This window comes from Betta splendens, chromosome 14 (assembly GCF_900634795.4).
Source record: "Betta splendens chromosome 14, fBetSpl5.4, whole genome shotgun sequence".
NCBI classification, from domain to species: domain Eukaryota; kingdom Metazoa; phylum Chordata; class Actinopteri; order Anabantiformes; family Osphronemidae; genus Betta; species Betta splendens.
In genome coordinates, this window is record NC_040894.2 from 16,250,672 (window position 1) to 16,272,771 (window position 22,100).

Sequence of the window (22,100 nt, forward strand, 5' to 3'; positions counted from 1 at the left end):
TCTTCGCCCACCTCATGAACACCGCCGATTCGGCAGCAGACCAGGGCACGAGAGAACAACTGTTCACGGAAGCAGCCGCTCTCGTCCTGAGGGAGCCTGTCCTGCGTGAGGCCCTGCAACTCCCGGGCCTGCAGCCAGCGGCCGCTTCATGTCCCACCTCTCAGTCAGTTCAGCCTCGCCATGCTCATGCCCTGGTGCAGCCCTGTCGCCTCCAGGCCCCAGCCCAGTCGAACCTAGTCCAGACCCCAGATCAGCCGTGTGTTGCCCAGACCCCAGATCAGCCGTGTGTTGCCCAGACCCCAGTTCAGTCGTGTGTTGCCCAGACCCCAGTTCCGTCCTTGTCCCCGTCAGAGGGCACCGTCCGTCTGACGACTGTTAGCCCCACCCAATCAGGCCCGGCGTCTCCCCCGTCGAGCTCGGCAGCTGTAAGCTGTCATGCCAGCTCCGGAGGGGACGCCGTTCCAGTCCCGGTCGGCCATGTTGCGGCCGTTCCAGTCCCGGTCGGCCATGTTGCGGCCGTTCCAGCTCCTGTCGATCCGTTAAAGGTCGTTCCTGTCCCCGTCGGCTCCAGTAAGGACGCCGTTCCAGTCCCTGTCGGCCATGTTGCGGCCGTTCTAGTTCCTGTCGGCCATGTTGAGGTCGTTCCAGTTCCTGTCGGCCATGTTGAGGTCGTTCCAGTTCCTGTCGGCCATGTTGAGGTCGTTCCAGTTCCTGTCGGCCATGTTGAGGTCGTTCCAGTTCCTGTCGGCCATGTTGAGGTCGTTCCAGTTCCTGTCGGCCATGTTGAGGTCGTTCCAGTTCCTGTCGGCCATGTTGAGGTCGTTCCAGTCCCTGTCGGCCATGTTGAGGTCGTTCCAGTTCCTGTTCCTGTCGGCCAAGTTGAGGTCGTTCCAGTTCCTGTTCCTGTCGGCCATGTTGAGGTCGTTCCAGTTCCTGTCCCTGTCGACCAAATTGAGGTCGTTCCAGTTCCTGTCCCTGTCGGCCATGTTGAGGTCGTTCCAGTTCCTGTCCCTGTCGGCCATGTTGAGGTCGTTCCAGTTCCTGTTCCTGTCGGCCAAGTTGAGGTCGTTCCAGTTCCTGTTCCTGTCGACCAAATTGAGGTCGTTCCAGTTCCTGTCCCTGTCGACCAAGTTGAGGGCGTTCCAGTTCCTGTCCCTGTCGACCAAGTTGAGGGCGTTCCCGTAGGCCAAGTTGAGGGCGTTCCCGTAGGCCAAGTTGAGGGCGTTCCCGTAGGCCAAGTTGAGGGCGTTCCCGTAGGCCAAGTTGAGGGCGTTCCCGTAGGCCAAGTTGAGGGCGTTCCCGTAGGCCAAGTAGAGGTCACCCCTGTCTCTGACCCCGTTCCTGTCGACCCTGTAGCGGTCGTTCCAGTCCCCGTTCCTGTCGGCCCTGTAGCGGTCGTTCCAGCCCCCGTCACCCTTGGAGCCGCTGCGCCCGCCGGCCTCCAGGAGGAGGCAGCACCTGCGGCAGTTCCTGCGCACCTCCAGGAGGGGGTCGCGCCAGTTGCAGTTCCTGCGCACCTCCAGGAGGGGGTCGCGCCAGTCGCAGTTCCTGCGCACCTCCAGGAGGAGGTCGCGCCAGTCGCAGTTCCTGCGCACCTCCAGGAGGAGGTCGCGCCAGTCGCAGTTCCTGCGCACCTCCAGGAGGAGGTCGCGCCAGCCGCAGTTCCTGGACCCCCAGGAGGGGGTCGCGCCCGTCGCTGTCCCGGCGGACCCCCAGGAGGGGGTCGCGCCCGTCGCAGTCCCGGCGGACCCCCAGGAGGGGGTCGCGCCCGTCGCAGTCCCGGCGGACCCCCAGGAGGGGGTCGCGCCCGTCGTAGTTCCTGTCGACCTCCAGGAGGGGGTCGCGCCCGTCGCAGCTCCGGCGGATCTCCAGGAGGGGGTCGCGCCCGTCGTAGCTCCTGCCGACCTCCAGGAGGGGGTCGCGCCCGTCGTAGCTCCTGCCGACCTCCAGGAGGGGGTCGCTCCCGTCGTAGCTCCTGCCGACCTCCAGGAGGGGGTCGCTCCCGTCGTAGTTCCTGCCGACCTCCAGGAGGGGGTCGCTCCCGTCCCGGCTCCGGCCGCACCAGCATCGGTTCCTGGCGGCCCGGCTCCGGCCGCACCTGCATCGGTTCCTGGCGGTCCGGCTCCGGCCGCATCTGCATCGGTTCCTGGCGGTCCGGCGCTGACCGCATCTGCTTCGGTTCCTGTCTCTCGTCGCGGAGGTCCAAGGAGGACGTCTCCACGTCTGTCTTCGCCTCTGGTTCCTGCCTCGTCTCTGTCTCGGCTGCCGGATTGGTGGCCTCGCCCCCGGCGCCTCCTGCCGCGTGGATGGCGCTGCCTCCTGCGGCGGCGCCCGCCTCGACTCCTCAACCCCTCGGATCAGCGTCCGCCTGGAGGACGCTGCCATGCGGGGTGGTCCCCGGGGACATCGGCCCAGCTCAAGGGCACTAAGAGTGCCACCCTGGCTCAGCGGCTGCTGAGCAGGATCTCGCCACGCCGTCACCCTCCGTGACGGAATCCCTGGACTTTTTTTTGTTTTCCTGTTCGTGGACTTTGGGGTTTTCGTGTGGACTCTTGTTTTGGCCCCCCTCCGGTCCTCCCTCCACCCACCCTGCTCGTGTACCTTGAGGGGTAGGGATTCGGTCCCTCCGCCTGGGACCACCCTCCGCCCGCCCTGGTTTGGGGGGGGAGGCTTCCGTAGGCGCCGTGGAAGGCGCCATAGGGGGGGGGGTACTGTCATGATCCGTGTCTTTGTTTCTAGTTGTTCCCTGTTTTCACGTCATGTCCTGCTTGTCTTATTTCACGCCATGTCCCGCGTAATACTACTTCCTGTTTTATTTTGATAGGCTCCTGGTTTCTGTTCCTGCTTTAGTTTGACTTCCGGGTTTTGTCTTGTCTCAGCTGTTCCTGCTCCACCTGATCGTTACCCTCACCTGCACTGTATCAGTTAATCACTCACCCGTGTATTTAGTCACCTCCTGTTCCCGTAGTCAGTTGCCAGATTGTCGTATTCGAGTCCCATGAGTGTATGCGTGTTTCTTGTGAATCCCTGAGTTGAGAATGAGTTGAGCGCCCCTAGTTTCCTGTGTTCCCTGAGTGTTCGTGTTTTGTTCCTGTTCGCATCGTGTATCCTGTCCGACCCTGGATTATCTACTTACCGTGAGTTTTTGCCTGTTCCCTGCCTGTACTTTTACCGAGCCTTTTTGTGTATGACCTGGACCGTCTGACCGTGCCTTTGGATAATAAACCTTTTGTTGATTATACTCTCGCCTCCGTGCTGTGCATGTGGGTCCGCCGCCTGCCCGAGTCCCTGACATAAAGATTGGTTGATTTGATTTAATATGGATGAGCTGATTAAAGGTAGAACTTCTTTGAGTAATCTGGTTGGGATTGGATCTAAAAGACAAGTGGACGACTTGGAAGAGTTGATTATTGAGGTTAACTCCATATGAGTTATGGGGGAGAAGCTGTCTAGGTAAGACAGAGGATTTAATAAATTTAAAGTTAATGGATCTAGACAGTGCTTTCTGTCATTTGGAAGAAGTCGCTGCTGAATGTTTTTTCTAATGATAATAATTTTATTAGTAAAGTAGTTCATAAAGTCATTGCTGCTGAGATTTAAGGGGATAGTAGACTCAATACAGCTATGACTCTTTGTCAGCCTGGCTACAGTGCTGAAAAGAAACCTGGGGTTGTTTTTGTTTTCCTCAATTAGGGAGGAATAATATGTTTTTCTAGCAGCACAAAGTGCTTTTTTATATTTCATTAGACTGTCCTTCCATGCAATGCAGTTTACATTTATTTTGTTGGAACGCCACTGTCTTTCTAGTTGTCTAGTCCTTTGCTTTAGACTGCGGATGTCTGAGTTATACCACGGAGCTAACCTCCTCTGATTCACTGTCTTCTTCTTCAGAGGAGCCACTGTGTCTAACATTGTACGTAGAGAAGCTGCAGCATCATCTACAAGACAGTCAACCTGTTCATAAGGATTAAGGTGACTGTTCTCTGTGTATCTGCAAGACATTGAGGCAAAAGATGATGGAATCATCTGCTTGAATCTGGCAACAGCATTGTCAGATAAACATCTGCTATAGTAACATTTCTTTCCAGCTGTTATAGGGTCAGTTGTGCTAAATTCAAAAGTTAATAAGAAATGGTCAGATAACAGAGGGTTTTGGGGAAGAACTATTAAATTATCAATTTCAACTCCATATGTCAGGACAAGATCTAGAGTGTGGTTAAAACGATGAGTGGGTTCATTTACCTGCTGTGTAAAACCAATAGTGTCTATTAAGGAGTTAAAAGCAGTGCTGAGACAGTTGCTGTCAACATCTACATGAATGTTAAAGTCTCCCACTACAATGACTTTATCTGTGCTAAGAACTAAGTCAGATAAGAATTCAGAGAATTCAGTTAAGAACTCTGAATATGGAGCAGGAGGACGGTAAACAATACAAAACACAACTGGTTTCTGAGTTTTAGAGTCTGGGTGAGAAAGGCTCAGAGTGAGGCTCTCAAATGAGTTATAACTATGTTTAGGTTTAGGAGTAATTAATAAATCTGATTTATAAACTGCTGCTACTCCTCCACCTCTACCTGTACTTCTTGGAACATGATAGTTGATGTGACTCATTGGAGTCGACTCATTTAAAGTAACATATTCATCCTGCTGCAGCCAGGTTTCAGTGAGACAGAACAGATCTATGTGATGGTCACTTATCAAGTCATTTATTAAAAAGGATTTAGATGAGAGAGATCTGATATTTAATAAACCACACTTCATTAGCTTACTATTACTTTGTTCCGTAAGAGGAACTGTTTTGATGTTTATTAAATTCTGGTAAGTCACTCCTCTTTGATTTGTTTGTGACTTGTATAGTTTAGGTGGTCGAGAAGCAGACACAGTCTCTATGCGATAACTAAGACTAAGAGTGGGTCGCGGCTGTAGAGAACATGCAGAGAGGCGTGTAAGACTGCGACTCTGCGTCCTGGGCTCCACTCTGAGTTGTCACGGAGTGGGGGGACTAAGCAACATGGCCATGTTACTAGAGAGCAGAGAGGCTCCGTTCAACGTGGGATGGACGCCGTCTCTTCTAATCAGCCCAGGTTTTCCCCAAAAAGTGCTCCAATTAGCCACAAAGCCCACATCGTTTGCAGGACACCACCTAGACAACCAGCGGTGGAGCGATGACAGCCGGCTATACATGTCATCGCTGGTCACATTGGGGAGGGGTCCAGAGAAAACTACGGAGTCCGACATTGTTTTGGCGAACGAACACACCGACTCAATGTTAGTTTTAGTGACTTCCGATTGGCGTAACCGGGCGTCATTAGCTCCTGCGTGGAGGCTCACTAGTCCTCAGCCTCCTTCCTTGCGGTTAGCAAACAGTCTCAGGGTGCTGGATTTGGGGTGGAACCCTCCATGCATGGTGAGGAGCTTTTGTGTCTTAACATCTGTGGTCTGTATCTCTTCCTTCCTGTAACTCCAGAGACGAGAGATGAACTAGGATTGAAGACAGAAGAACCAAAGAAGAGGACAGACGAAGCGCCGGAGCCAGAGACGAGAGATAAGCCAGGGACGAAGACGGACGAGACGCCGGCACCAGAAATGCATCCACATGTGGAGTCAGAGCAGACATGGATGTCGCTGGGTTATCCGGAGTCGGGACGGATGTGGTCGGTGCCAGACCACCAGGAAATGAAGCAGACGTGGTTGGTGCCAGACCACCAGTAACCGAGGCAATTGTGGTCGGAGCCGGACCACCAGGCACCGAGACAGACAGGACTGAGGCAGGCGGTGTCCGCTCGAGTCTGAGACAGGCGGCGTCCGCTCGGGTCCGTGTGGTGGAAATTTTGCAATAAAGGCAGATGAGAGAGAGTTGTCCTTTTGTGCGATTTATTGAAATAATAAAGAAAATAACAAGTAATGAGGAAAGCAAATAAAAAGCCAGCTGGGGAGATCAGAACATACACCATGGAGGTATAATGCAAAGATCACCCCGTTCTGAGGTTGTCTCTGCCTTTTAACCTCTCTCCCGGGACCTGGTGGAATCTTCCTATCACACTGTGGGTTAAGATGTTTACATTACACAGAGAATACACAAGGTCTACAGCCTTGGGTCTGGTGGGGCATCAGATAGAAAGGAGCCAGAGACCAGGGGTAAAAGGCAGACACAAGCCATAAACAATCGGTCAGTCAAACACAACATTAGATGTCAGCACTTAATGTGCGACAGAACCTTGAGAGGAAGATAGATTGTTTGTCGAATAATGTTCAGTTCTGGGTCTAATCAACAAGTACAGAATGCATGGTTATTATACAGAGTCAGAAATGAACACAAGAGCATTAAAGTACAATTTTTCCATTACAGTCCGCCACAGGGAACAGGGCTATGAACGGCCTCCTCTTTGGAGCCCAAGAACACAGAATGGAGACAGAATGGAGACCTGGCTTGGCAGAACGGTGCACATACTCATACAAACATATACATATCATATACATACACATACAGTATGCATCGTTATACATATCCCATACTACTTAATAATATGACATACAACACCACAATTTCCATATTCACACATTGTTGATATTGGTAGTGATAAGTATCAGTAATACTGTACTGTAAGCTGTAGCTTAACATTGTTCACCCAAAGGGTGAGGCAGATCTTAGTGCATGAACAATGTCACTTGTGAAAGCCAGGGTGATGTGAGGAGCTCGGCCACTACGCCCATCCAACAAGCAGAGGAAAGAATCCTAGCAGCCAGGGAGCCCACACACCTTCAGTTCCAGGAGGGCAGGTGTTGCGACCCAAGCCGCCCACACAGAACCCCCCAGGCAGAGCTGCAACAGCCACAGAGACAGCACCCAAGGTCAGATTGGGCCACCGTGGGTCAGCGCTGTCCGCCCCATGAGAACAAGGGGCAAACACTCCCCCCAGTCGGAGGGCCAGCCTGAGAGAATGGAGCCCGAGGACCCATGGTCCGCAGGGAGCCCGTTAGGAGATGCCCCCACGCCCAAAGTGGGGCCCAACCCCAGTCCATCACCCCTACTTGAGCGGAGCGGGGCCGACCCCATCGGCCTGACCATATCCCCTGGCACCATACCGGCCTGCAGCACAAGGCCAGCAATTGGTGGAGGTCAGCAGAAAAAAGACCACGCAGGCAAAGAAGAAGCAGAGGGCAGCGGAAAAGGCACCCTAGAACCCTGCAACCCAGCTTGGATGTTTTTGTGGAACTAAAGTGCACTGAAAGTGAGGGACACCTCCAGGACCTCGACCGCTGGCTGACGGTGTGATACCCCGGACAGTGTCCCCCCCACCCTAAATTTCTTTTTTGCATTTATGGTGCAGTGGTGGTGATCTCTCCCCCAGGGCCAGTGGGCGAGGCCACAACAGCCCCAGGCCCCAGTGAAAGAGCCCAACCCCGGCCAAAAATGTATGTGTATGTGGCTAAGTATGAGGAACTTTGGGAGATCGCCAGTTTCCCGAGGGGTCCAGCAGACAGAGCCATCAATGTGAAGGCTCCGTCCACTGGCCGCCCCGGAGGGAGCCCCCAAATTCCTGGACGAGTGTGTATGACTTATGCAATTAAAATGGCATGGCATCTCACTTAGGAGGGACGGAACCACTTTACTGTAGCCCTGGTCCCTCCATCAGCAGGACGCCCATTGCAGACCTAAGTGGAGGAATGTGGAGAAATGTAGTTGGGAAGCAAACACCGGGGTTCGCAGAGCCAGGTTCCCAACTAGCTCTGCTACCCATCCCACCGCCCCCCAAAACCCCCAGGCGGGAAGATATAGCCAAGACCCGGGGACCTCAGTACTACTGCCCAGGCACCACACGCAGCAGAGCCAGAGAGCGTCGGACCGCTAGGGCAGGCAGCGCCCCACCCGAGCAGGGGCAGCGCCCCAGGGGAGAGACACCCCTCCGGGCACAGGCAGGCACCCCCAGAGGGAGTCCCCCGGACGCAGGTCACCCAGGTCTCCACCCCCAGGTCCGCCCCAGCACACTGGCAGGGAGGACCGCCTCCGCTCCCCAGAGACAGGCACACGCCAACCCTCAAAATGGCCCTCCTCCCGCACTGGACTGCCGGTCTCAGCAGCCACCACACCGCCACTGCAGAGGACCCATATGGCCAGCCCAGAATCCACAGACAGATGGACCGGCTGAAACGAAGGAAATTGTGGCGCGACCAGGACTGGCGTAACCCGAGGGACTGGGGTGGAGGCGGGTGTGGCGCACAGCACACGCTCTAATTCCTCGAGTCTTGAGCACGGTCACCGGTCATAGAGAAGGCGGACACCAGGACGGTCTAGCTCGCTATTTTTACTCCTCCAGTATGAGCAACGCCACCTCCGCGCCGCGGATTGCCTTCCGGTAATCCTCAGTGAGAGTCTCAAACTACGTGCAGAGATCTCCAGGCAAGTTGGCACACGTAAGATCCATGGCATAGAGAAAAAAGAAAACCTTCCTTCGGTATGATCGTAACTGGCGGACCCACATGCACAGCCTCAGGAGACGTCAGATCAGAAAAAGGAAGTTTTAATGTCATCAGGTACAGGCACAGGTCAAAACGGGTAGGCAGATTGGCAGAGGTACAAAAGCGGTAGGCAGGCGGTTGGTCACACACGGAGTCAAAAACACATAGAGATTCAGTTTACGGTACCGCTAGGCGTGATCCAAGTCAACGGGGTCAGACAGACAGAACGGCTACTATACTATACTATACTACTATAGCCAACTGACTGACGGCTGACTGACGGTAAGCGTATCGCGTCACTTCCGGTTACTGAGGTTTGCTGCCGCTGTGTGTGTACAGCGTTACTCTCCGCTCTTTTCTAAATATTATCGTTTTATATCCGATAGCGACTGCTAAAAGTTTCAAAACAAGCTTGTAACACTCAAGCATCTTTTCCTTTCATTAAACGTCCTGCTAATTTACACTGTTATCTAAGTGTTTTCTCCGCTAGCGTAGCTCCTAGCTTACTTTCCTGCTATGGCTTCCCCCTTTTCCTCTCCCTCTCGCTCTGTTCGGTGCTCGGTGTGTCTTATGTTTAGCTTATCCTCCGCCTCCTTTAGTGATGGTAATGGTATCTGTAATAGGTGTACGCTAGTTGCAGGGTTGGAGGCGAGGTTGTTAGACTTAGAGTCTTGGCTTCGCACTTTAGAAAACAGGCCAGCTAGCCAGGTCCCTTTAGCCGGTGCGGAGCCTCCTAGTTTAGCTGCTACCAGTCCCCCGGCAGGTCCCAGGCAGCTGGGCAACGACTGGGTCACGGCTCGTAAGAAACGTAGCTTTAGGCAGGCGCCCACGGTGCACCACCAACCGCTTCACGTTTCAAACAGATTTTCCCCACTCAGCGACACACCCGCTGAGAAACCCACTCTGATCATTGGTGACTCCATAGTCCGAAACGTGAAGTTAGAGAATCCAGCGGTCACAGTTAGGTGTTTGCCTGGGGCCAGAGCGGGCGACATTGAGTCTTATCTTAAGCTCCTGTCTAAGGATAAACGTAAGTACGCTAAGATCGTAATACACGCAGGAGCTAATGACGCCCGGTTACGCCAATCGGAAGTCACTAAAACTAACATTGAGTCGGTGTGTTCGTTCGCCAAAACAATGTCGGACTCCGTAGTTTTCTCTGGACCCCTCCCCAATGTGACCAGCGATGACATGTATAGCCGGCTGTCATCGCTCCACCGCTGGTTGTCTAGGTGGTGTCCTGCAAACGATGTGGGCTTTGTGGCTAATTGGAGCACTTTTTGGGGAAAACCTGGGCTGATTAGAAGAGACGGCGTCCATCCCACGTTGAATGGAGCCTCTCTGCTCTCTAGTAACATGACCATGTTGCTTAGTCCCCCCACTCCGTGACAACTCAGAGTGGAGCCCAGGACGCAGAGTAGCAGTCTTACACGCCTCTCTGCATGTTCTCTACAGCCGCGACCCACTCTTAGTCTTAGTTATCGCATAGAGACTGTGTCTGCTTCTCGACCACCTAAACTATACAAGTCACAAACAAATCAAAGAGGAGTGACTTACCAGAATTTAATAAACATCAAAACAGTTCCTCTTACGGAACAAAGTAATAGTAAGCTAATGAAGTGTGGTTTATTAAATATCAGATCTCTCTCATCTAAATCCTTTTTAATAAATGACTTGATAAGTGACCATCACATAGATCTGTTCTGTCTCACTGAAACCTGGCTGCAGCAGGATGAATATGTTACTTTAAATGAGTCGACTCCAATGAGTCACATCAACTATCATGTTCCAAGAAGTACAGGTAGAGGTGGAGGAGTAGCAGCAGTTTATAAATCAGATTCATTAATTACTCCTAAACCTAAACATAGTTATAACTCATTTGAGAGCCTCACTCTGAGCCTTTCTCACCCAGACTCTAAAACTCAGAAACCAGTTGTGTTTTGTATTGTTTACCGTCCTCCTGCTCCATATTCAGAGTTCTTAACTGAATTCTCTGAATTCTTATCTGACTTAGTTCTTAGCACAGATAAAGTCATTGTAGTGGGAGACTTTAACATTCATGTAGATGTTGACAGCAACTGTCTCAGCACTGCTTTTAACTCCTTAATAGACACTATTGGTTTTACACAGCAGGTAAATGAACCCACTCATCGTTTTAACCACACTCTAGATCTTGTCCTGACATATGGAGTTGAAATTGATAATTTAATAGTTCTTCCCCAAAACCCTCTGTTATCTGACCATTTCTTATTAACTTTTGAATTTAGCACAACTGACCCTATAACAGCTGGAAAGAAATGTTACTATAGCAGATGTTTATCTGACAATGCTGTTGCCAGATTCAAGCAGATGATTCCATCATCTTTTGCCTCAATGTCTTGCAGATACACAGAGAACAGTCACCTTAATCCTTATGAACAGGTTGACTGTCTTGTAGATGATGCTGCAGCTTCTCTACGTACAATGTTAGACACAGTGGCTCCTCTGAAGAAGAAGACAGTGAATCAGAGGAGGTTAGCTCCGTGGTATAACTCAGACATCCGCAGTCTAAAGCAAAGGACTAGACAACTAGAAAGACAGTGGCGTTCCAACAAAATAAATGTAAACTGCATTGCATGGAAGGACAGTCTAATGAAATATAAAAAAGCACTTTGTGCTGCTAGAAAAACATATTATTCCTCCCTAATTGAGGAAAACAAAAACAACCCCAGGTTTCTTTTCAGCACTGTAGCCAGGCTGACAAAGAGTCATAGCTGTATTGAGTCTACTATCCCCTTAAATCTCAGCAGCAATGACTTTATGAACTACTTTACTAATAAAATTATTATCATTAGAAAAAACATTCAGCAGCGACTTCTTCCAAATGACAGAAAGCACTGTCTAGATCCATTAACTTTAAATTTATTAAATCCTCTGTCTTACCTAGACAGCTTCTCCCCCATAACTCATATGGAGTTAACCTCAATAATCAACTCTTCCAAGTCGTCCACTTGTCTTTTAGATCCAATCCCAACCAGATTACTCAAAGAAGTTCTACCTTTAATCAGCTCATCCATATTAAATCAAATCAACCAATCTTTACAACTAGGCTATGTACCACAGGCTTTTAAGGTGGCTGTGGTCAAACCTCTATTGAAAAAACCAACCCTTGACCCTGGACAACTAGCCAACTATAGGCCCATTTCAAATTTACCCTTTATTTCCAAGATTCTGGAAAAAATCGTGGCTAAACAATTATCTGACCACCTTAGTGGGAATAACCTGTATGAAGATTTTCAGTCAGGATTTAGAAAACATCATAGCACAGAAACAGCTCTGGTTAGAGTCACTAATGATCTTCTATTAGCTTCGGACAATGGTCTAGTTTCTGTCCTTGTCCTGTTAGATCTTAGTGCTGCATTTGATACAATTGATCATCACATTCTATTACAGACACTAGAACATAGAATCGGGATTAATGGAACAGCATTGGGATGGTTTAAATCCTATTTGTTGAACAGATTCCAGTTTGTTCATGTTAATGATAAATTCTCCACACGCACAAGGATTAGCTATGGAGTTCCACAGGGTTCTGTGCTGGGTCCAATTCTGTTTAGCTTATACATGTCTCCTGTAGGTGAGATTATTAGAAAGCATTCTATTAATTTTCATTTTTACGCAGATGATACTCAGCTATACATGTCCTTGGAACCAAATGAAACAGATCAACTAGTCAAAATTCAGGGTTGTTTAAAAGACATCAAATCCTGGATGTCCCAAAACTTCCTTCAACTAAACTCAGATAAAACCGAGATTCTTATTGTTGGGCCTAAAAATCTGAGAGAGACACTATTGAGTCAGATAGCCACCCTGGATGGCATAACATTAGCTTCAGATTCTACTGTGAGGAACCTTGGTGTCATGTTTGACCAGGATCTCTCTTTTACATCATACATTAAACAAATCTCCAGAACCGCCTACTTCCACCTTAGAAATATAGTTAAAATCAGAAGCATCCTCTCTCAGAGCGATGCAGAGAAACTGATCCATGCATTTGTTACCTCTAGGCTGGACTACTGTAACTCCTTACTCATAGGATGTCCTAACAGCTCCTTAAAAAACCTACAGCTCATTCAAAATGCTGCAGCCAGAGTTCTGACAGGACTTAGAAAGAGAGATCACATTTCTCCTACATTAGCTTCTCTGCACTGGCTGCCTGTAAAATGTAGGATAGAATTTAAAATTCTCCTACTCACATACAAAGTACTCAATGATAAAGCTCCTTCTTATCTTAAAGACCTTATAGTTCCTTATGCTCCCAGCAGAACACTTCGTTCTCAGAGCGCTGGGCTACTTGCGGTTCCTAGAGTGTTTAAATGTAGAACAGGGGGCAGAGCTTTTAGCTACCAAGCTCCTCTCCTCTGGAACCAGCTCCCTCTTCAGGTTCGAGAAGCTGACACACTCTCCACCTTTAAGATTAGGCTTAAAACCTTCCTTTTTGATAAAGCTTATAGTTAGAGATGGTTCAGGTCACTGGCAATTATTGTTAGTCACAGGAACCATCTCTTAGTTAAGCTGCAATAGACATAGACTGCTGGGGGACTTAATTTATACACTGAGCTCCTCTGTTTCCTTCTACCTCCTCTGTCCCATAACCTCCCATCATTGTCCCATGTTTAACTAACCTTGTCTCTTTCTGTCCAGTAGTTGTGCTTCTCTCCTCTCTCCCCCCCCACCCCCACTCCTTCTCCCTCTCTGTCCTCACCCACAGGTATCATTGGACTCAAAGTTTGGTGTCTGTGATGGGCAGCTGCGGATCCAACCATCCTGCCTGCATCCAGTCCCTGGTCCTACCATCCTGCCTGTGCTCTGTTGTTGCTTGTTGTTGCTTGTTGCTGTTGCTGTGCTTTTCTATCTCTCTATCCTCTCACCCCAACCGGTCGAGGCAGATGGCCGCCCACATCCAGTCTGGTTCTGCTGGAGGTTTCTTCCTCGTTAGAGAGGGAGTTTTTCCTCTCCACTGTTGCTGTCAAATTAAATGCTTGCTGTATGTGGGATTTGTTGGGTTTAGTTGTGTGAGGTTTTAAACCTTACTTTGTAAAGTGCCTTGAAATAACTTTGTTGTGATTTGGCGCTATATAAATAAAATTGAATTGAATTGAATTGAATTGATAGTGAGCGTGAGAGCCATTATCCGGGATGAAACATCCAAGATCTATAAGTACATCAAGGATAAGGCCCCGACAGATGACGCGCTGATTGAATGTCCCAGGCAGTGGAGAACAGAGGATGAGATGCTGGAAGAGGGACCATCATGGGAGGACAAGCCCTTACACGGGATGTACCACCGGAACATAACTGAAGTGGCTGATCTCAACAAATCCTACCGATGGCTTGAAAGGGCTGGGCTGAAGGACAGCACAGAGGCACTCATCCTGGCTGCACAGGAGCAGGCCCTGAGCACCAGAGCCATAGAGGCCCAGATCTACCACACCAGACAAGACCCAAGGTGTAGACTGTGCAAAGAGGCCCCTGAGACAATCCAGCACATAACTTCAGGGTGTAAGATGCTGGCAGGGAAAGCATACATGGAACGCCATAACCAAGTGGCTGCCATAGTATACAGGAACATCTGCGCAGAGTATGGACTGGAAACCCCAAGGTCAAAGAGGGACACACCTTCCAAGGTGGTCGAGAACGAGCGAGCCAAGATCCTGTGGGACTTCCAGATATAGACAGACAGAACAGACATTCTTTCTCTTTCGCCGCTGCAACCGTGTTGCTTTTTCTACCGAATATAGGCTTGTAGTCGTTATATGCTAGAAGTATCATGTCCATTTCCGCACCTCTTTTGTTGCGCTGTTACCATGGTGACTCGTAATATCTTCACTCTATTAATCAGGGCTTTCTATTGTCGCGGTGCACACGCTTAACTCTGAGTCAATCAACTTGGAGTTGCTTAAACCAACTCTTATCAGCTGTTCTGAAACTGAAAACTCCAGGTTTGCTCAGAGTTAACTCAGAGTTCAGTTTAAACTCAGAGTTTGTTAAACCTTGAAACGGGCCCCTGCTCACATCTGACTCTGAATCGGTGGACAATACTGGAGGGAAACCTGAAGTCAAATGAAGCCAGCATGGCGTCATTTCTGTTGCACTAGTGGTCATTACTAGCTAGACGTTGTTTTAAAGTTACTTGTAAGTACTTGCGCACACTGTTTGAGGTGTTTGAGTTCGCGTCACGGATCTGAGATCAGCATTACGGGCGCTTTTAGAGGGTAGGGTGGAGTCTACTAGCAGATGTCATGAATATTCAGTTTCATACTCTGCGAAAATTTAACAATAACATTTAACGATATGATTTAAGATATATTATTTAGATTTACATTTACCATTTATATGTAACATCTACATTTAGATATAATATTGACATTAACAATTTATATTTAACATTTATTTTTACATTCAATATTTATATTTACATTTATCATTTAGATTTAGACTTTGTCACATTTAGCTAAATGTGAGAGAATGTGTTGTGTCATTTAGTTAAATGTGAGAAAACTAGTTATACATGCTCCTTTTACATTTCGCACCCCATAGACAACAGTCCACTTAACCACTGCCTCTTTTGTGATGTATCAACCAGTGGACAGGTACATTTGTATACAAAATCATATTGTAACGTGTACGTAAAGTGTATTTCTCTTCTTTCACTGACATTAGGTGGAGTTAGATTAGATAATGAACTTGGAAATAAATGTGCTTTTGAGGTGGGTATAAACACACAATGCATGCAAAGTTATTTAATAAGGGTTTTTTAGAAATAGTTTCCAATTAAAAGAAGAACATTTGACTTTTCTAAGCAAGCTTAGATAAGCATAACAATAGAAGCATCCTTTCAGACAGAACAACCAACCCAGTCCATCAACCAACCCATAATGAGAACCATATATATTTGTGAACTGCTTAACAAGAAAATTCTTCAGAGATCCATCACTTCCATCACTTCAAAGAGCCTAGTCGTGGAAGCACACAACTTCCCACCCACAGTTTTTATAAACAACGGTTTTTTGGTAGGTGGTGGTTTCTTTTATATTCAGAAGCCATAAACTTACCGCTTTCTTTTTAACAAGTCCAACCAAGCTCCTTTGTTCAACTGATGAGCCAGTACTTTACAGGTGTGAAGTGTTTTTACTCTAGGAACAGAATTCCATGCCATGACCCAACTTTCAGAGTTTGTGGAATGTTTTTGTTCCTGTTGTTATTCCAGGCTGGCTGTAAAAATTGTCAGTACATAAGTAGACGCAAGCAGTATACAGTAAGCACAAATGAGATATCCATGTTGTTTGTTAAATGCACGCGCTTTTTTCATGCTCCACAATGCTAAAGAATTAGATATTGATGTTTCAGTAAGGTGTCTGTAACTTTCATGCCAAAAAGCGATGCAGATCGCCCACATGGCCCGTCTGAAAATGTGTGTTTTAAGATCTCGTCCACAACGTTCTGTTTTCGGAGTGCGTCGCAAGCGAAATTGATCGCCACACCCCTTTGAGGAAGTGCATAGCCATGATCCGCCGCGGGAATCAAACGTCACGGTCACTGAATCAGCACTGAATCAAACAGCGAAACTGGCTACCTCGTCCTCGTAGTGGAGTTCAACCATATGTTTGATCCTAAATCTGACTCTGAATTTGAATGGGAGGCTGTTGAAGTGGTTACACTTCGCTGGCACAAGGTACGTCTAAGTTCACGTTTAATTTAATGTATTGATTTATATAATACGCAACTTGATTAGCTGCTAATGCTAATATTAATGGTTGCCAATAAGCAGCCTGAATTAATACAACAGTATATTCATAACACAACTACACTACTACTGTGTGAAAATAATTTTTCCATAATGGGATCTTCAGCTGCATCTTATATTTTGTCGTATTTGGCTGCAATTAAGTGCCAATGTGCGAACGGTGAATGCCTACAGAGGCATGGTGTGACAGCTACTATTGCTTTCAAGATATTGCATGTGTTTATTACTTTTATTAACAAAATAACCACCTGAACCAGTTGCCAAACCTACTGTCATGTATGGTTGATGATCCAGGACTGGAGCCAGTATGATTGAATGTGTATTCATTACAGAACACATTTAATATATAGTATATCAGACAATTACACATGCATGGAATAAATCAGTATATCAGAAATTCCTAAAAACAACATTTTACAGATTAATCATAATGTACCTGGAAACTCTGGTTTTTTAAACATAGTTTTGTTTCTAAATATATATTGACCTAATATATTTTTAATTGATTTTAGTAAGGTGTATGATATATCAAGTGCTAATATACAACTAATAGAAATGTAGTTATTGTTCTTTTCAGTACTATGTCTGTGTGTATCTCAAGTTGTTGCAGGTATCTAGCCTAGAAGTCTTGTTAGCTGGTGCTGGGGATTTCTAGGGCGAAGAGTCCAAGTCAGCCCACATTGCCTGGTCTGGATCAGGGCAGTGTTTCCTGAGGGACAAGGCACCTACAGTATGTTGGACTTAGACCACCTGTGAAATACCTAAATTATTGTTTTTGTGGCAATACCTCAATAAAAGCTGAAATATTATAAAACATTTGTCTGTTTTCCCTCATTAGGTATATACATTCAAAAATAGTTCAGTGAAACAGCAATAGTTGAAGCCAACTTTATTGTCAACCAATGCACCAGAACTATAATGCTGGATAAGTTACCTTAACAGTTCAATGTGCAGACCACAACATGAATGGGTAGGATTCATAGTTATGTTGAAAGCATAGTTTTTGGAGTGGAATAGGTACAGTCATGGGCAGTTGGCTGGGGAGATGTGAGGATCTTGTTGTCTTCATCACGTTTTGAAAGACATCGAAAGCAGTGCAGCTGCTGTACAGATGAAGGATGCAGCTGTTTTCCTTGACACCACTCTAGAAGGTATAGAGAATAGAATATCAGATTAATGAAATGTCCAGTATTTCCTATGTATCTCACAACCTTCACAAATGTAACAATATGCAGAGGTAGTTAAATCAGTTGTAATGGTGTTTGGATCAAACATGTTTTCAACTTAGCTTTTATAGTGCTGGTTTGTTAAATCTTGGCATGGCATTAATGACCTCCTTTCTGTCAGGTTGCTCAAATTCTGCTCAGAGGGCCGGTGGGAAAGGGAAATGTTAATAAGGTCCTCCATATAACGACCCTGGTCCAGCAGGACTTTATTGAAGATGGTCTCCATCATCTTTTCCACATAATCTGCACCATAACACAAGAATTACAAATTACCCATCAACAGACTAAAATATAAAAATAAGTTGACCAACTGCATGTATGCAATATGCAAACCTTCTACAAGGTAGCTGTGTGTCCACAGTCTGCAGTGGCGTGTCAGATTGAGAAGCAACCTCTTTACCTGTGGGTAGCTGGGATGCGTCAGCCTGTATAAAAAAAACAATGTCATATTTAAAGTTAGCTGACTAAATAAGCAACACTTACAAGAAGACAGCAACCACATACATGTTAGACTTAGACGGAACTTGCCAAACCCAAATTCATTCCTTACACGGGAGGGGAGCTAGATCATAACCAGAAACTTCTGGAGTACATACATCAAATAAGTATCAAGCATGTACAGTACTTACGTTTGGGGAAGCAGGAGGCCTTCTTCAACCTCAAGCCCAGTACTAAATATGCTCTCGTTTTCAAATGGTGTCCACACACAAAGAAGCATTAAGGCAGCGGTGCCCACACCGGTCTATTCACAATAAAATTAATATATAAAGTTCTCTTTTCTTGCTCCGCTGGTAAAATGAAAAGGCTGCGATGCTGGTTGGAACAACCAACAACGAAGCACTTTCTGAACCCTAATGGCCCCATCTCAGTTTGCCACAGTGAGTGACTTCTCCTTCTTTTGTCTTTTAAATGGAAACCAACTAAAAGGTGTATTACCGCCACCTAATATGCTAGAGTTCACAATGAGTGACTGAAACAGAATGTTGCAGCTAAATTTCGGTGCCCAGGTTTGTCTGGGCGGGGCTGAAGCTGGTTCTGTGAGTGGTTAATAGAATGCAGACGTACATAGTTTGCTAAATTTGAAACAGATGGTTCTTGAACCGGATAGATAAACTCTCAAAAATTTGAAATAAGTAGGGGGCGTACTTCTAACACACCAGGAGTGTCTTAAATGAACCAGGGAGTCATATAAATTTACCAGAATGTCCAAAAAGTGAATTTTGCATGTGCAGGGACCTTTAAAGTAATTTGTTTGCCCATAGTGAATATAATGATACTCATTCAAGTTCTCTTGAACTCGTCACTACAGCCACAGTTTTCACTTTATGAACCAAATTTTTTCACTCGTTCATACAGTAGTCATACTTGTCTTCTTTCTAATAATGTGTCTGGTTAAGTCCTCAGATCTATTCTTTAGTCTGCAGCTGCCTTAAAGCGCAGACAGTTCCAGAATTCCTCCCATAGAGTGTAATGCATTTGGCTGCGATACTTTTTCAGCGAAACGCAGAAGTAGGACATTTTTTTAAATCGCGACTGTGACCAAAATCTTTACTCTTTAAACATAAAACTCACATCAGTTGCTCATTAAAGCCTTGGCATGCAAAAGGTTCACAAATTTTTGTGATAGGTATTATGGTTTCGCTGCAAGAAGTCTGTTTAGCAGGGGTGCTGCTTTCACAGAGCAGAATGAGCCGGATTTTCCTGCCTTTTCATCTCAATGAACGTCCATGAAAAAGATTTCAATTTCTGCTTTTGACTAGTTATTTATGACTAATTGAGTGCTTTTTCCAGTTTAGCAATTTAGGACACACACTTCCTCAAATTCCTTTCAAAATAAAAGCACCAATCTAACTCTTATAATATCACTTTTCCGCATTTGACTAGTTAATTATGACTAATGAAACTATTTTGCTGTTCAGCAAATACCAGCACACACTTTCTTCAAAGCTTCAACGATTTTTTAATTTTAAATTCAACTACTTGTTCTGCAGCAAATTTCAGTTGTATTAAATATTTCCAAAACGTTGAGCTACTCATTCAGCTCTTGAAATCAAAACTTTTAAATTACAATATTTAGCCATTTTGCTATGTTTGGCTATATTTCAACAAACCTTTACACACTTCCTTGATTTTCAGCAGCTCTTTAATTTCAGAAAATCTATTTCAAGTTTCCTCCATTTGAAATGCACTTTACACTATTTTAGCATCTTCTGCAAATATTCAGCCCTGTTTAACAAAACACTTCCTAATTCTCTTCAGATACATTCATCTATGCTTTACATGGTGGAGCTATTTTCACCTGTTTTAAATGTTTCAGCTACTTTCAGCAATTCTTCAGGACTACATTCAGCATGGAAGCATTCACTGTGCATTTTCTTATGGAAATGTTTTATCTAGTTTGTATTAGGCCAGTTAAACCATGTAAGTCAGTATATTGTCCAGTCAAGAAAATCAGCTTTACTGATGGTCTGATGTTTCTTTATTTCTTCAGTATCCTGAAACCAACGTTAGAGCTAGATAAATTTACTAACATACATTGCACAACAAAATAAAAAAAAACACATTGGACCATATATATATGCTTTATGAAGTAGTTAGCATATTTGATTAACACAGTTATCTACGTAATTAAGCACAAAATACTCTAGCTCTACGATGTCCATAACTACATAATAACTGTCCTTGTTACAGCTTTCAAGTGTAGCTTTAACCAAAATAACTTCACTAGGTTCTTTATTACTTTCTCTTCCTGTATACTACTTTTACTGATGTAAACACCTTACCCTTTCATCCGTACCTTCTTCCTTAGTGGTGCTTTCAGGGTCCCTCCGAAATAACACCACTCTGCTTGAGAGAATGTCATGAGGCCACTTAACACTGCGCACAGACACAAATACATTGAGAATGTTGTGTTTTTAATGCATAAACAATACAATCAGTGTTTGCAACCCAGCGGTTTTCAAATTTGCGCAACATAAAACTGGATTCAGATGCGTCACAAGTTGTTCGCTAGTTAGTGTGGTCGCAACTTAATACTCAACACCCCATTCTTCTCTGAACCGTACTGGGCGACACAGCAAAATTGCTGGAAATGTTCCCGATAGAAATGTCAGACAGCACAAAAGTCATTACTGCTGCATTTGGAATTTCAAGATGTGGGTGCGACCAACAAAACAGTTCCTCTTGTGCATATTCCACACGTACACAACGCTATATTTATCTCAAATGGTCAAACATGGCATCATCTATGTGAACGCACTGAAGAGCAATATCACCTACAGTAAACAACTCAAAACAGTATCTGCTGGTAAATGAAATCTCTCTACTTAATTGTCAGAACTCGACACGGCGGAGGACCCAAACACACAGCACAGACAAACACAAACAGAGACAAGGACAGACATGGAGCCGGAACCAGATCCACAACCGGGACAGACTTGGTTAACGCTGAACCACCAGGAACTGAGGCAGACGCGGTCGGTGCCGGCCTCCTCCATGCCGACAGGGGCAAAAGCGGCCTCCTCCGGGCCAACAGGAACAACCTCTTCTGGGCCAACAGTAACTGGAATGGCCTCTTCCTCAGGGCCAACAACTCTGACTCGGTTCTGTGGAACACTCCCTGGGGGTCCAGCTGCGCACTTAATGGTGCACAGGGTAACATTTCTCTGACAGAATAAACCGACCAACGACCCTATGGACCCCCCAGAACCGACGATGAAGGCATGGCAAGTCGGTATTGAGTCGATATTAGTAGAGCAAGGTAACCAGATAACGCGGATTGCGCAGTCCCTCTCACAGTTAAGCTCTATGGTCTCTCAGACATGTACCGCTCCCACTCCGCTAGATCCGGCCGCCATTCCACTCCCTGCCTCGCCGCCTCGGCTTCAGGTTGGTACCGCTGAGCCACGGTTACATCCCCCGGCACGTTACAGCGGCGAGCCCGGGGGAAGCCGCTCTTTCCTTACTCAATGTGATATTATGATTCAGCTACAGCCTTCAGCTTTCCCCTCAGAGTCCTCCAAGGTGGCATACGTGTTAACCTTGCTAGGAGGTAGAGCGGCAGCTTGGGGAACAGCAGCGTGGCGGAGAAGGGAGAGCTACTGCGATACCTTAAAAGCCTTTGGTGATCAACTCTCCCGAATCTTTGACCCAGTTCGGCCCCAGACGGAGGCATTACACGGACTGGCGGGCCTTTCTCAGGGACATCGGCCGCTTGTGGACTATGTGATCCAGTTCCGCACCCTCGCAGCAGACAGCAGGTGGAATGACCACGCCCTTTATGATCAGTTTTATTTAGGCCTCAGCGACCGTATTAAGGATGCGCTATCTTATCGGGAGGAACCACAGACCCTGGACGACCTCATCGAGGCTGCTACCAGGGCGGAGCAGCGTCATAAGGAGAGACAGTATGGGCGGAGTGGTTCCCGTGCCACCCCTACACATAATGCTTTTACCAGTTCTGTACATAATTTCCCACAGCAGCAGCAGGGAACGTGTCCATCCCCGGAACCGATGCAGCTGGGGCGACAGCGCCTCACCACGGAGGAACGAGAGCGACGCCGTCAGAAAAGACTGTGTTACTACTGTGGTGAGTCAGGACATTTTGTGTTGCATTGTCCAGCAAAAGG

The 22,100-nt window shown here is 46.8% G+C and overlaps 1 long non-coding RNA gene across 1 annotated transcript; it reads right to left on the reverse strand.

The window, feature by feature from the left end:
* Positions 1-17,118: 17,118 nt before the first annotated feature.
* Positions 17,119-20,627, reverse strand: LOC129605143 (uncharacterized). The gene is made up of 2 exons (XR_008696698.1): positions 17,806-20,627; positions 17,119-17,715 (listed from the first exon to the last, which is right to left on the reverse strand). It is a non-coding gene; the product is annotated as an uncharacterized LOC129605143 (long non-coding RNA).
* Positions 20,628-22,100: the final 1,473 nt, after the last annotated feature.